Source organism: Anomalospiza imberbis, chromosome 8 (genome assembly GCF_031753505.1).
Source record: "Anomalospiza imberbis isolate Cuckoo-Finch-1a 21T00152 chromosome 8, ASM3175350v1, whole genome shotgun sequence".
In the NCBI taxonomy this organism is placed as follows: domain Eukaryota; kingdom Metazoa; phylum Chordata; class Aves; order Passeriformes; family Viduidae; genus Anomalospiza; species Anomalospiza imberbis.
In genome coordinates this window covers 3,319,840-3,335,025 of record NC_089688.1, presented here as the reverse complement: position 1 = coordinate 3,335,025, position 15,186 = coordinate 3,319,840, and positions in this window count along the sequence as shown.

The following is a 15,186-nucleotide window of genomic DNA, read 5'->3' as shown; positions in this document are numbered from 1 at the left end:
CTGCTGGAGCGCTTTCCCTCTCTGCCCTGCGTGCTGCGTTCCAAATGACGAGGTCAAAGTCAGCCCTTTCTATCTGCAGCATCTCCAGCACGTGTTTCCTTCTTTTGAAGCCCGTTGAGTAGTTTAATTGGCAGACTGGTGCTCTTGAATGAGCGTTTGGAATTAATGAGCTGCTTTCGCCGTGCTCGTGCCTCACAAGGATGTTTTGCCTCACGTGGCAGTCGCTCCTCACCTCTTTTCTCCCTCTTTGCTGCATCTGGGAGGTGGCCCAGGCTGTCATTCCTTTTGTGTGGCCGTGGCACTGTGCAGGTGGCTGGGGAAGGGTTAATCCCCCCTCCAGGGGTGTCCTAAACAGGGGTGATGTTTGTGCTGTGCTCTCAGCTGTCAGCCAAGCCCCAGTGAGGATTTTGCTCTCTGTGTCCCTGGAGGTGCCCAGTGCTCTTGCAAACAGGCTGTGCACAGGCTACGGCCCCTGGACACCTGGGTCTCACCAGGGCTGCAGCTTTTCTGTTTTTCTGTTCCAGCTGCTGCCAAAAGCTGACTTTTTATCTGATCTGTGGTCTTTCACCACGAGCTGATGTGGTCCCCGCTCTGATTTGTGCCTCGGCCCCGCTGTGCTCGGCACAGGTCGAGCTGTGGTCTCTCAGAGCCTCTTTTCCTTCAGCCTTTGTGGCACAAATAAATAAAAGCAGAGCCACTCGGTGCCACGTGTGCTGCTCTCACTCTCTTTACCTCGATATTTATCCCTTTGGGCTTGTAATCAGCGGCACCCCTGTGATCTGACCTCCTCAGCCTCCCGCAGCTGGAGCTGCATCCTCAGGCTGAGCTACAGCATCTTTTTAAAGGTTTTTTCTCTCTTTTCCCAAGAGATGTTGGACCATTTCAGCCTGGAGGTGGCAGACACCTGGCTTCCATCCGAGGGCTTTCGTGGCAGGAGCCAAAGCTTGCGGCTGAATCCAGTACCTGTGCACATGAGACCTGTGCTGATGCACAGCAAATCCTAAAGCACAGAAATGCCAACAGCCTGGCTCTCTCCTCCATGGACATGCCTGCTGAGCACGGGGTTTGTCCTTCTTCATGTGGCAGCAAAGGCTCAAAAACGAAGCCACTTCCCACTCCTGCTGATCTCCCTCCACAGAGTGTGTGCTCCCGAGGGCTGGTGTCCTTCCCATCTTCCCCTTTTCTGTTTTTCCTGCTTCTCTGATTTACCTGGATTCCTGGTAGCACATCATCTTTAATAATTTAATGAGTTAGACCCTAAAGAAGTGGCCTGAGCTGAATTTTTTTCTCCTCTCCCTCCTGCCCTCCTCTCCCTGTGACACACTGTCAATGACCCCGCTGCTTGCACAGAAAATCCCTGTTCAAATGGATGTTTTCCCATGAGAAACCATTGCCAAATCTGTGATTTTTTTTGTCCCCTCCATCAAAAGAAAAATAAATCCCGAGCTGGAAAGATTCCTCACCTGTCCAGTCCAACAGCAGTGAGCTTCCAGGCTGTGCTGTAAGATCTGCCCACAAGTCTGTTGAATAGAATAGGAATTATTTTTTCCTCCAGTAAATGGAGATATTTTCAGGAGGCATTTGGAGGTACCTTCTAGTACACTTTTTATTCCAAATTCAGCTCAGATGAGGAGGGACCAGAGCGTGCAGAGCACTGAATCCAGCCAAAGGGCCGGGAGCTGATGCAGCAGGAGATTATTTGGGAATTAAATCCAACAGGGTGGCCTGAGGGCACCTGGTGCTGCTGGAAATCACAGGGGCTCATCCAGGCACGTCTGCTTGAGCCACACCGAGGTCTCCTGTTCAGGGATGTGGCTTCCAAGCCGGCTCCTGCTCTGGGGACGTGGCAGTGCTCAAAGGTGGCAGCTGTCCCCCACAGCTGGCCTGGGTTAGAGCTGTGCTCCTTTACCCCACAGCTGCCTTTTGCTCTTTCAAAGGTGAGATATTTGTGCCATGTGCTTGTGAGGCTCTGCCCAAGGAGTGCAAATCGTGCCAGAGGTTTTCCACATTCCATTCATGAAGTCTCCAGTACAGATCCTGAGAACCCAATCTGCCTGGAGGGATTTCAGTGTAGCTGAGGGTCGGTGAAATTTGGGATTTGCCCTTCCTCTCCTTCTCAGGAAAGAGCCCAAAGGCTCCCAAAACACTGCAGATGTCTTTGAAATCGAAGCTCCCCATTTGCCTCGATGTAACCCAAGCTCATGTTGCTAAAGAAATTCAATTAAACTGAGAGCAACTCCTAGTGCAATTCAAATTGGGTGGTTTGTGACTGACTGGAACTGACTATTTTCAGTTGGAAGGGACCTACAATGATCAAATTGAATATTTTAAGTTCTCTGAAAATTTCTCTGAAAGTTTCCCCTCCACAAACCATTGAGCATGGTTTCATAATTGTATACAATTTTATTCAGTAATATATATAGAATCACTCTTATAGGTAATTTGTATTGCATAGAGTCAGGTGAAATACTGTATGAAATATTCTAACAGGAAACCAAAAATGGTGTTTTTACCTTGGTAAAAATACCAGTGCTGGTGATTGTGCTTAGTGAAGGCTTGTGCTCTAAACAGCATCACATTTTAGTCAGGAGGCATTTTCTCTTAAAAATAAGAAAAATAAATAAATTAAAACATCCCTGTGGAGAGCAGCCACCCTTTCTCATGGAGCACGATCAGAAACAGACTCATCACTTCTGATTCCACCCCTCAGAGTGGGAGCAGAGGGATCCCAAAGACTTTCCTGCTTCACAGGACACCGCAGCAGCTCTGGGATGTCACTGGTGTCTCTGAGACATCTCCTGACCAATGCTATTTGTCTGAATTCCCAGGAATGCTGCTGCCTGTTCTTCAGAGCGGAAAAATGTTCTATTTTTGGCCGTGACAACTTTTTTTTTTTCTTCTCCTTTTTTTTTTTCTGGGAATCAAATGATTCAAACAAAGCATGGCAAGGGTTTGTGTAGGTCTGAGTGGTGTGGGATGGGGATGGAGCGAGGCAGAGCTTCAGGCAGGGACAGGAGGAATCTATTACTGCTCTGGTGATGGAGATCCTGGCGTGTCAGAGTGGAGGCAGACGTGGATATGTGGGAAAATGTCTCTTGGAGCAGAAAAAAAAAGATCAAAACAAAGGGTAAATAAACACAGGAGCATATGTCTCAAGACTGGGGGAAGAAAAAAAAAAAAAAGAGATTGGATCAAAATTCAGCGTCATTCCAGAGCTTGAGGTGGCCCTGGGTGAGCAAAGGGATTGTGGCTGCCCCTGGATCCCTGGAAGTAACCGAGGCCAGGCTGGACTGGGATAGTGGAAGGTGCAGGGATGGAATTTTGGGTCTTCAGGGTGCATCCCACCCCACACCATCCCGGGGTTCTGCGACTCTGATTGGTCCAAACCCCAAATTGCTTTCGGCTTTGCAGGTAAAATGGAGTTGGAATCCCAAGGTGGCGTTACTGGGAAGGACCAGACTGGACCATCCTTTAGTAGCTGCTGCCTTAGGGAAAGATTTGACCGATCTGGTGTTTTGCTGGTTTCCTCCCCTGTGATATGTGATGCCCTGTGTTAAAGTGGTTCATAGATGAAGCCTTTTTCTGCCCACTTTTGAAACAAAACCAGCAACTGGAGAATCTCAGGCGCATTTGGTGCCGGCGGTGAATGAGCCCCAAAAAAACGCCCTCCTCCAGAAACTGCCCTGTGCCAGCTCTGCTTTGAGAACTCTCAGAAATACTTTGAAGTAGGGCTGAAGCAGGAAGTTAATTAGAGCTGCTTTGATATCTTCCAGCGTGTTTTAACAGCTGCTTCAGAGGCAGATGGAGCAGCAAGAGCAGGGTTTGGTTTGTGCTCCTGAAAGTCCACGCTGCCCCTGCCGAAATTCCTCCGTGTGTCATGGCGTGGCTGCTTTTTCTCTTTCCTGAGAGCTCAAACTCGCTTTCATGGGGATTTGGGGAAATGAAATGGCCAAACCTTATTGACTGTGGCTTGTAAAATTCTTTTTAAAGTAGTAATAATAATCATATTTTTTAAAAAATCCCTTGATGCTGGGGTGTTGCAGCCACAGTCTGAAATTTCCCCGTTTCTCACTTCTGTTTTCAGTTGTCTTTCTCCCAAGTCCTCCAGCAGGCTAACATTTTCCATGGCTTGTTCACATCTAAATGACTTCCCAGGATATTTTAAAATGAAATCATTGCAGTGAAGAGGTTCAAGCTGTCTCTTTGTGGTGAGGAACCTCTGTAAAGCCCAAAAGCAGAGGTTTTGACCCCGTTGGTCCATCCTCTTGAGGGAGAACCCTCAACCCTCAATTCCCTTCTTTTGTTGTGGTGATTAATGGTTGATTGGCAATGTGCTGCTCTGTCATGGAAAATAAGCAGCTCTTCCAAAGGTTTTTCTCACTGCAGCTGTAAACTTTATCCTCCTTTCTTGTCTTCTGGTTGATCTTCATTTTTATGACTTGGTTTTTGTTATGTTTGTTACAATTTTTTTAATGATAAAATCATATAATCATGGAATGGTTTGGGTTGGAAGGGACCTTAACAATGTCTGGGTATGGATTTGAAAAGAAAAATGAAATTATTTTGGTGGCTGTAGAAAGCAAAACAAATAAAGCAAAGAAAAACAAGGGGGCTCCCAGCTTCCCACCTCTTTTAGCTCAATGCATTGTACCTAAAATCAGGGAATGCACACCTGTGGGTCACACTGTGGGACCTAAAATCAGGGAATGCACATTTGTGGGACCTAAAATCAGGGAATGCACAGCTGTGGGTCACACAGTGAAAGCCATGACTTGCTCCATGATGGAAGAGTGGGAGATATCTGGGTTTTCCCATTACTCCTTGCTCTTCCTCTTTGGGCTTTGTGGGAGCTTTAGGAAAATGCCTGGCCCAGGCTGAGCTGTACACACGGGGCAGGCCAGCAGAGGCCATGGATTTTTGGGTCTGTGCTGGAGTTTTCCCAGTTAGCAGTGGCAGGAGGCTCTGGATGACAGGGATTCACAGGACCAAGGCGTGTCCCCATCCCTGGGAGCACGAGCAGCCTCGGTGCCTTTGACCTGGAGGACAAATCCCACCCTGTGGCACCTCCTGAGCCTCTCTCTTTCCCGCTTGGATCACTCCTGCTCGCCCCTGGCCCTGGGCCTGCCTTCTGCAGCCACTGGAGCAACATCTGCTGTGCCCATCAGTGCCTCTCCTCTCCTGGCCCCCGGCCCACGCCGTGGCTGCCATGGATTAAGGACAATTTCCTTCCCTGACCTGGAAGCACAGGCTGGATGTGGCTGTGCTGGAGGAGCATGGAGGGTGTGGGTGTGTGTGTGAGTGAATGCACAGCATGGAATCCTAGCCCTGGCAGGAGCCTGGGGAACTCTTTGCTCCCTCTGAATTTGGGATCACATTCTGAGTAGAATTTATTTAGTGCCCCTGCACCTCTGACCCCCCAAATCCTGTTCTCTCCACACTTTCTTCCAATTTTGCTCCAGCATCTGACCTGAAGTCGCTGAGCAATGACTTAACTTCCCTGGAGCCGCTTCAGTGAGGCACAAATCCCCCCTGGAAGAGCCAGGATCTCCTGTCTAGCTGCTGGATGCAGAGCCCAGCTATTCCTGGAGCCATAAATCCTCACACCTCGTTTGTCACGGGCCGGAGCTGGGCCATGGGCCTGGTGTTAATTACGCTGGGGAAATGAAGTGATCCCGAGCCATCTCCTGGGCTGGTGCAGTGACCCAAGGCATGATCAGGCAAAGGGTTTGGGGAGGAATGTGGAGTCTTTCTGTGCTGCCTGGTGAAGGGTTGCTCTTGGAACAGATGCTTCTTTTGGGGGTGAAAATCGATGCTGCTCTTCCAAGTGTCCCTGGAACCTGCTGTGGATGGCTCTGGATGGGCTCCAGCCAAGGCACTGCAGGGTGTGGGGGGAAAAAGACAGGAAGATGAAAGCCCTTGGAGCTGATCACCTCACAGAAGTAATCACTGCTGCTTCTGCAGGCTTCAAACCTGCTCTTTATTGCCATTAATTATGAACTCTCTTTGTTGTGCTATTTGTAGTTTGCAGGAATCTTTGCTGGTTTGTCTTGCCACGGAAAACCAATGTCTGTCAGAATCTGTGAAATACTTTTCTTCCTGGAAAGAGAAAGAAGTTATTAAAGTCTAATTTGTTTTTTACATAAACAATCTCTGTCACCTTCAAAAATATTTTTTCACCCAGTGCCACAGTACAGTGACCCCTTCAATCTCTAGAAAACCAGTTGTGTTCAGATGGCTTTTAAATTACTGAGGAGTTTTGGCACATCCCCCGTGAGGGGAGAGAACAAGAAGGAGTAATCTGGTGAAGTGTCCAGTGCAGGAGAGGATGGGGCCTAGAATCAGAGAATAATTTAGGTCAGAAGAGCCTGCTGGGGGTCTCTAGTGCAACTTTACCCAATGCCATGCCAGCTGTGAAGCTTCATGGAGCCAGTGCTGCAAGGCTGTGCTTTCCAGTGGTGTTATTGGGATCAGGTGGGATGGCTTTCCTGGGATGTCCCACTGCTGAATTCAAAGCCCTGCCTAGAAAGGTACTTGGCCTTCAGGATTCTGCTTCTTGCAAATAGTGTCTGTCACCAAACCACTGAAAATGTGGAGAAGGAAGGGAGAAAACCCTCTCCAATGCCTGCAGGTCAATGTCCTTCCAGGAAAATAAAAAAAAGGGAATAATGGAATTTGGCTCAGGCTCGAGAGCAAACACGAAACCTCCCCTAAATTGCCATCTGCAGGAGAAGGAGAGGGAGAGGGGAGAGCGTGTTTACCATGGCAGGCTCCAGGGTGATGCAGGCTGTCAGAATTATAAAATATTCTTGGAATTGCTAAATGTTATGGACAGTAATTCCACCTCGGAAAGTCTCCCAGTGCAAATGAAATCCATTAAACGAGGGCTCGGCACCAAATGAGTCTGGGCATTGCTGTAGGAATTAGCTGCTCTCCGGTCCCAGTTCGTGGGGAACTGCTCGAGGACGTTCCAGAGAAACGTCCAGGGCCTGGGCAGGAAGGCTGTGCTGGCACAAAAAGCTGGGTTGGTGTGGAGGGGAAGACAAGAGAGTTGGATTTCCCTTCAAAGTGGAAACCACAGCAGGCCTTGAAACAGCCTGCAGGAGATGGAAATAGAAACAGGGAGCACTGGGTGTCAGTGGGGTTAGACCTCAGGAGAGAAACTGCTTTGGGATATTGGGAAGGAATCCTTCCCTGGCACAGGGTGCCCAGAGCAGCTGTGGCTGCCCCTGGATCCCTGGCAGTGCCCAAGGCCAGGCTGGACATTGGGGTTTGGAGCAGCCTGGGACAGTGGGACGTGTCCCTGCCCATGGCAGGGGGTGACACTTTAAGGGCTTTAAGATCCCTTCCAACTTAAACATTCTGTGGGATAAATTGACCAGGAAGGTGTTGGAGGCCCTTGAAGTGAGAAAAATCTCCTTTGGGACGCCGTGGGGGAGAGGCCTGGTGGGCCAACACTGAAATGTCCTCCCGTGCCACTACTGGAATGGAAACCAGCCAAAATAACACCTCTGGCTTCTGGACAAGGAGCTCCTGGCAGCTTTGAAGAAGGCTGAGGAGCCTTTGGAGAGGGATGGTGGCAGCTCCCAGAGAAGCTGCAGGAAGACAGCTCAAGATGGAGGCAGATCTAAGGCCTGGCAGCAACGAGGGGAAACGTAAATCCCACACGGTGGGAAATCCCATGAAAACACCTGTCAGGGTCGGGTTGGCACGAGCCCAACAGTGTGAAAGTCCTTTTTCCTTAGCCCGGCAGCCAAAGAAGACATCTGGAAGGCGTGAAGCTGAGTTTTCAAGGTTGTTTATTTCTTCTTATCTAAAATATTTTCTTTCTGACCCGCCGAGGTCCAGCCAGTACAGAAGCCATGGCAGTCTGCCCCGAGCCCAGGGCGTCTCCCCCATTATATACCCAAAATTACGTGTACCATGTTCACAGTTCCTGTACCAATACCTAAAATCTGTGTTGGACAGTGTGTCCCCATCCTAGACCAACAGAAAAGCGTCACTGTCACACTGAGACACAGAGGACAAGAAGAAGGAAGAAAAGGCTAGGGCACGCCCAGATTCCTCCATACTGTATCCCTGGATTACATTCTAAAAAACCCCAAAATTCTACTTTTTCACCCTGTGTCAATTCCCTTATTACACTACTCGAACCCTTTTGGCCTGTAATTCCTCATATAAGGCTGGCAGCCTCTCCCATGAGCTAAAATGGAAGCCACAGGTGTTTTTGACTTGCTGCCAAGGTCCCTGAGCCCCCTGCCAGGGTCTCGAGGCATCCAGAGCAGCCAAAGGGATGTTCTGGACTCAGACAGACATCCAGTTCAGCCCTTTCTGCTCGGGACTGGCAGGTCTTAAACACGGAATCTCGTGCAGATGAGACGTTTGGCACCTCTCAAGGTCTTATTTCCGTCCCTCAAGACAGACGGAACGTGACACATCTAAAGGTGTGCGAGGCACGTCGTCAACAGGCTGGAAATTGGCTGCTGGGTCTGGCCATCCCTCAAATTGAAAACAGTCCCTGGATGTGATCCCCACAACCAGGGTCTGCTCTGGGCTGTCTTGACCGCGTGCTCTTTTTTATTAAACAACAACAACAACAACAACAACCAAAACAAAAAACCCAAACCAAACAAAAAAAACCCACCAAAAAACCAAAAAGCCCCACAAAACCCCAAAAAAACCTCCAAAAAAAACCTCAAAAAACCCCCAAAACCCCCCAAAAGAACAAAACAAAAAAACCCCCACACACAAAAAATTAAATTCTTGGTGGTATCAGCTGCTCTAGAGGGGAAAAGCCTTGCTGCCATGGTCGTCAGGCGTTATGGACTTTCTTTGTGCTGCTGAGCTTTTCCCAGCCCCTGGAAGTTTCCTGGTCCCAGTCCCATGGCAGAAGTGCTGGGGTTGTGTCCAGCCCTCGCAGGGTCTTGGCCATCCTGTTGTACAACTCAGGGTGGTTGTTGCTGCTTCTACCATGGCAAAAAGTCCTCTGGAAATTGAAAGGGGAGGGAAAAAAATAAAAAGCTTTATGGTAGTGGTCATGTAAATAAGAGGTTGCCCGTTAAAATTAAGATATTTTTAAATTAAGTGCTCAGAATTTATTTAATATTAATTTATATAATATTAAACAAATATATGTATTAGATATTTATATTAATATTAACAATGTTATATTAATTATATTGATTATATTATAGTAATAATATTATATTAATGTGATTTATATTACATTCATAAAAATGTATATTAATGATAATGTCTTTAATATTTAATTCATTAAGTGCTTAGAAAAGGTGAATAACTTGGGATTTGGGTAAGTGCTGCTGAAGCCACCGACTGCCACTGCTGTGGAGCTGAATAACAGCCTTGGGAGCCTACATAAAAAACATTTTAAAAATATGAAAAAAAATTACCCATCATTATAAACAAAACTATAATGACATTTTCAAACCCTAAAGGCCTACAGAACAAGTTACATCAAATTTATTTGTACCTCAACTTACCTCAAACATAACATTAAAACAATTTAACCAATTAAAATATTAACTCATTAAAAAAATCAATACTACTTCCATTACAATTAATAACAACAATTGTTAATACTATCAAATATTCAAAAAAAAACTCTCAGCAAACTAAACTAACAAACAAAAACTATCAAAACTATTTGTTTTAAACCAAAACAACCATCAATTTTCTTTTACTAACACATAAACATAGCTATAAAAACTTTTAAAAATTTTATTATACAAACTTATCTAACCATTCAGAATCCGTCCACAAACAACTTCAAAAACTAAAAAATTTAACAAATCAAATTAAAACAGACAATAGATCGTAATTAAACAGCTTATATAAACAATAAAATTTTACACCTTAACTAACAAAACTTTTACAAAATACATTTATATGCATTAATTATTCTAATAACAATATTAATAATAATACCTTATAATCTTCACAATACACAACAATCAATAAATAAAATAAAAAAGGTTTTTTTCTGTTCTAAAGGAAAAAAAAGAGGCCAAGACCTTGTTGAGTGTTCTGAGGGAGAGAAGCGGGATCTGCCACGACATCAGCCTGGGTAAAGGTTGATGATGGGAAGGGTTGGGTCGGGAGTTCCCCCTGGATGTCCCCAGCGCTGACCTGGCACCTCCAGCAGCTTGCTGGGGCCACATCCACGTGAGTCCTGGGGATGGAGATTCCCCCCCTGCTTGGAAATCCATCCAAGGGACGCCCACTCACAGGGAAAATCCCTCTTTTCCAGTCCCAGGTAGTAACAAATCAAGAAGCACCCCTGTCAGCACTTCAGTTTGTGGTTTATATTCCACAAAGAGGTTAAAATTCCTGCTTGAATCTGTTCTCCCTTTGTGAAATCAAATCCAGCTCATGGAGTGACAGAGCATGACCTTGCTGAACTGTGATTCCCCACGAGCAACCAAACCACTAATGATGGACATGTGGTTATTTTTGGATGGGGAGTTCCTGTTACTTGGTTTGTTGTCACTTTTTCTTGAGTGAATTTGGCCATGGAGATATGTTTTTTACTGAAATTGGTAACAGGGACCAAATTGAGGCACTCAGAGCTTCAGTGTGGTTGGATATTTGACCCAACACACTGAAATATTTTCTCTCGGAGGGAATCTGGGGCAAAGTAAGGGTTTGCCTTTCAAACATAGTGGTGATAAGGGAACAAAAATCATGGAGAGCTACAGGCACACAGAAAAATCACAAAATATTCAGGAAATTTATAGAAAATCATGGGCTGGCTGCAGAATCATCTCCCTGCTTGCTAAAATCTAAAGGGGCTCGTCCCTCTGGTTCGGTTTTGGTACTGAGGGTGCGGACTGGACTTGCTCTCCAGGAAGCTAGCAGCTCTAAATTCCACTGAGATGCTCTCAAAAAGAGTTTGTCTTTGAAGGGAAAGCTGATACCATTTCTTTCAGACAGGCTGTGGTGATGTACAGCCAGGGGAAGGTGGCAAAGATGGAATATGCTCCTGTGACAGACATGGGACCCACATGGGAAGTATTGACAGGAAAAAAAGGCATGGGGAGGTGGTAGGAGGAGGGTGATGCTGGAGAGGGTCTGGGGTCCCAGGGGGTGGGGAAGGTAGAACCACAGAGCCATGGAATCAGACTGGTTTTGGTGGGAAAGGACCTTAAAGACCATTTCATTCCATCTCCCTGGCATGGGCAGGGATGCCACCCCCTAGGCCAAGTTGCTCAAATAATTCTCTCTGCTCATCAAGGGATCCACATCTGGACACTAGGAACATTTTAGTGCCCCCAGTACCAGAGAGGCACCTGCAAACTGGGGTGAGTCCAGTGTGGGGTCCTGTGGAGAATGGGGAGGAGGGAGAGCAGCCCAAGGTTTTCTTTCTAGGGAAGAGTAAATGTTTGGGGGTTTCAATTTTCAGGTAACAGGCACAGTGTTTTGAAAGGGACACAAGGAAATCCTCCCTGCAACACCAATTTCTCCTCCACAAAATCCAAGGAACCTGTAAACGCCTTTTTTCCCCTTTGCCATGCCTTGCAGAGGTGCTTGCAAGGATTTGTGCACAGCTGTGGAGTCGAGATGCCTCGTGGGCTGGCTGCAAGCACAGAGCTTTGAATGACTGATTTTATTTAGAAAGTTTCAAATCCACTTACTTTCCAACTGTGCTGGTTGGGCTCATTTATTAACTTCCTTCTCCACCTCATTTACTGCCTGTCAGATGTTCACACCCAGGAAATGTGTGCTTGCATAACTGAAACTTTTGCAACCTCAATGTTAAGTAGCTTAAGCTTCTAGTTATAATTTTTTTTTTCCAGAAAAGGTGTATTTTGCAGCCTCAGCCCTGTGTGCAAACCTGTAGTAACAACGTGCTGCTAATTCCTAGGCTGAGTAAAACAGACCCACTCTCTTCCTCCAACAGGCTCTGCAAAACAGCTCTGTGGGGCACAGGAACTTTATGGTCTTTTTTTTTTTTTTTTGAGGGGGGAGCAAGTCAAACAAAACCTTTTGATCAAAAATATGAAGCAATGACAGGGTTTGTTTCTCATGCAGGTTTGTTTCTTGCATTCACTTGTTTCATTTGTCTAAACAGCATGGGGAAGTACCTGTGGCAGGCAAGTGCTCCTTTCAAGATCATTTACTGGGAAAAAAAATTAAAAAAAAAATATTACTTCAATGTTTTCAACAATTCTTAGGGAATAACCTTGCCCATCATTCCACTGTGAGGGTTTGGAGGGTGCAAGTACAGGCTGTGCTTGGTGTTCTGTTAAAGAAACCCCCAGCTTTGCCTGTGCAGATATCAGGATGTGGGGAGTTTTGTCTGAGCATGCTGAGACAAGCCTCCCTAACTGGGGAGACCCTAATTTGGAGGTATTTTTTACTGTGAGTCCTGCAGGGTCAGGGGTCTCCACTTCCACCTCTTGGTGAACACAGAGGACAGACACAGACCCAGAGAGCTCAAGCTGTCCACGGAGGAAAGGCGGGCACAGACCCCAGGTCATGCAGAGACCAAGGGGATCTTTGTCCCCCCTCACTGCTTGGGTGGAAAATGCCACAGCTGCTCTGGTTCTCTGCCAGAAGCAGACTCTGATGATGGGGAGGTTGCCCAAGTCCATCCTGGGGTTCCCAGGCTGAAATTTGCTGCTGCCCGGCCAGGCTGGATTAAGGAGGTGTAGAAGAAGGTGTCGTTTGCCCGAGGATTTAGGGAAAGAAGGGATGGCTGTTGTCCAGGCAGGATGAGCACACTGTGGGAGCTCCAGAGAACCACCAGGCAGGACAACTTCAGCTCCAGGCTGAGCATGAGGAGAATCTTCTAATGGAGACCTGATGCTGCCTTGCCTTGGGCAGCACATGGAGGGAGAGCGGGGCTGCTTGATGCTGTCACCAGCTGCTCCAAGGCTGACAGTGTGGTCTTCTGCTGAATCCTCCCTAAGCCAGAGAGCAGAGCAGATGATCCCCCATGGACCCAGCTCATTTTTGGGACAATTACAGTTCTTGCACACTGTAAGAGCAAAATGATTTCCAGATTAAACACGGGTTAGATAGAGGACACAATTTTTCTTTTTGCTTGGTTGCAATCTCAAAAGAAGAGATGGCCACAAAGATACAGGGTAAGATTGTGATCTAGCAGGGTGTTAAAGAGTGTGCACTGATGAGGGAGTTACATGGACTTCACTGCCTTCTGTGTTTAGCAGTTGTGCTAAATTTGCAGTAATTTATAACAGATGTGGAGGGTGGGCAGGCCCTGGCACAGGGTACCCAGAGCAGCTGTGGCTGCCCCTGGATCCCTGGCAGTGCCCAAGGCCAGGTTGGATTGGGCTTGGAGCAGCCTGGGACAGTGGAAGGTGTCCCTGCCCATGGCAGGGGTGGCACTGGATGAGTTTAAGTTCCCTCCCAACCCAAACCATCCTGGGATTTCCATGGCTCAGCACCAGTACTTTGCTTGGAGAGCAGTGTAGGTGTTGCCTGCTCACGTCACATGCTGGAGACCTAATCTGAAACCACAAACCAAAATTTGTGCCCTGGCCAAAAGAATGTGGAAATAAGAGCTTGTGAACCTTTGCTCAGATGTTCAGGGTGCAGCGCTGCTGCGTTTGACGCACGATGGGCAAATGCCACAACGAGAAAAACCACAAAGGTTCAGGGGTGGGAGCAGAAACACAATTTATAACCTGGGCTGGGTGAAAAGGAATTAATTGCTGGTACTAGTGATGCCTTGTGAACACTGACCTAGAACAGAGGCTAGACAGAGTTAAAGAATAAAGTAGGGATTAATTAGGAGGTTTTCATAGATCCACCTTGGGCAGCACGAAAGCCCAGCCAGGGCTACGCCCAAGATGAACCAAAATGGTCCCAAAATGCACGACCGCTCCCGGGATCTCTCACTTTGATCAGTTCTGCTCCATTTGCACATTGGAGTTCATTGTCCAATTCCAGCTCCAGCCCATGCAGTCCCATCCTGCTTGTTTTTCTCTCTCCAGACCACATTGTTTGTGCTCTTGGGCCTGAAATTTGGATCAGTTGTCCTTGGTCCCCAGCTGGAGAAGGAATTGTTTTATCTCCCTGCTCTGTGAAGAGAGCTCACCATCCCTTAATGTGAAGCTCAGAACCGCACACTAAAGCAGCTCAGAATCTGAAAAATATAAAAGCTAAAACCTGAGGCACCAGCAGGTCAAGGAAAAGTGTGCTCCAAGCTGTCCAGGTGAGCAGGGACAAAACAATTCAGTGTAAGTGGTTTCCCAAGGAGAAGGTCCAGAGCCTGGTGGGATTGACGGCACTGTGCAGATGACAGCAGAGCCTAAGGGATTGTGAAGTGGGGCCACAAGCTTGGAAGTGAAACTGGAAGTAGGATCAGCAGCCAAAAAGTTTTGGGAACTTTCCCTGTGGTGATCAGAGGCCTCACAATGTGAAAATCCTACAAAGGGAAATGTCTCTACCACCAGGTCGTTTCACCTTGCCAAGCCAAATAATTTAAATGCAACCACAGGCTTCAAGAGGGGGGATCTCAGTCTGGGAAGAAGAGAAGAGATCCCAGAGAGAAGATATCCTACATCAGGTACTAAACTGAAGGTGGAAAATCTGGGTTCAGGTCCAGGGGCTGAATAATAGGGGGAATTTAAGTGTGATCCCAGAAGGCTTCTAAGCATCAGGCTTGTTCCTACAGGCTTCTGTGAAAATATTCCATTTAACACATATAAATTTTTCCAGGAACAACTTTTTGGTGTGAAAAAAATCCTCAAAAATACCTGAAATCATAAACTTGTTAAGGAAAAACAGAAGATTTCCAGCAGGGTGAGATTTCTTACTGGAATTCAGTGGGTTGTTTTGGTATGACAGTTTGGTAGCCTGGGGCCATTCTCGGTCCTCACTGGTCTCTTGGGCACTTATTTTGCAGTTGGGTCGGTCTGCTGCCTCCTCTGGAGATTTATGAACTTCTCTTATTCTTATCCTCCTCATCAGGAGTGTCCCATAAATAACTTTTTTTTTTTTGGTGAGTAGAGAAAATGTCTGTTCCCTCCAGAGAGATCACAACTCTGGCTGATGTTATCTTGCATTTCCCCCTTGCTGTAGTTTCTCAAGCTCATTTTGTGGCCCTGAGCAAGTGTCTGTCAGGGCATCCAGGGTTTGGTAGAGCACACACATCCCTCTGAGCTGACCTAACATGGAACCATGGAATCCCAGGATGGTTTGGGT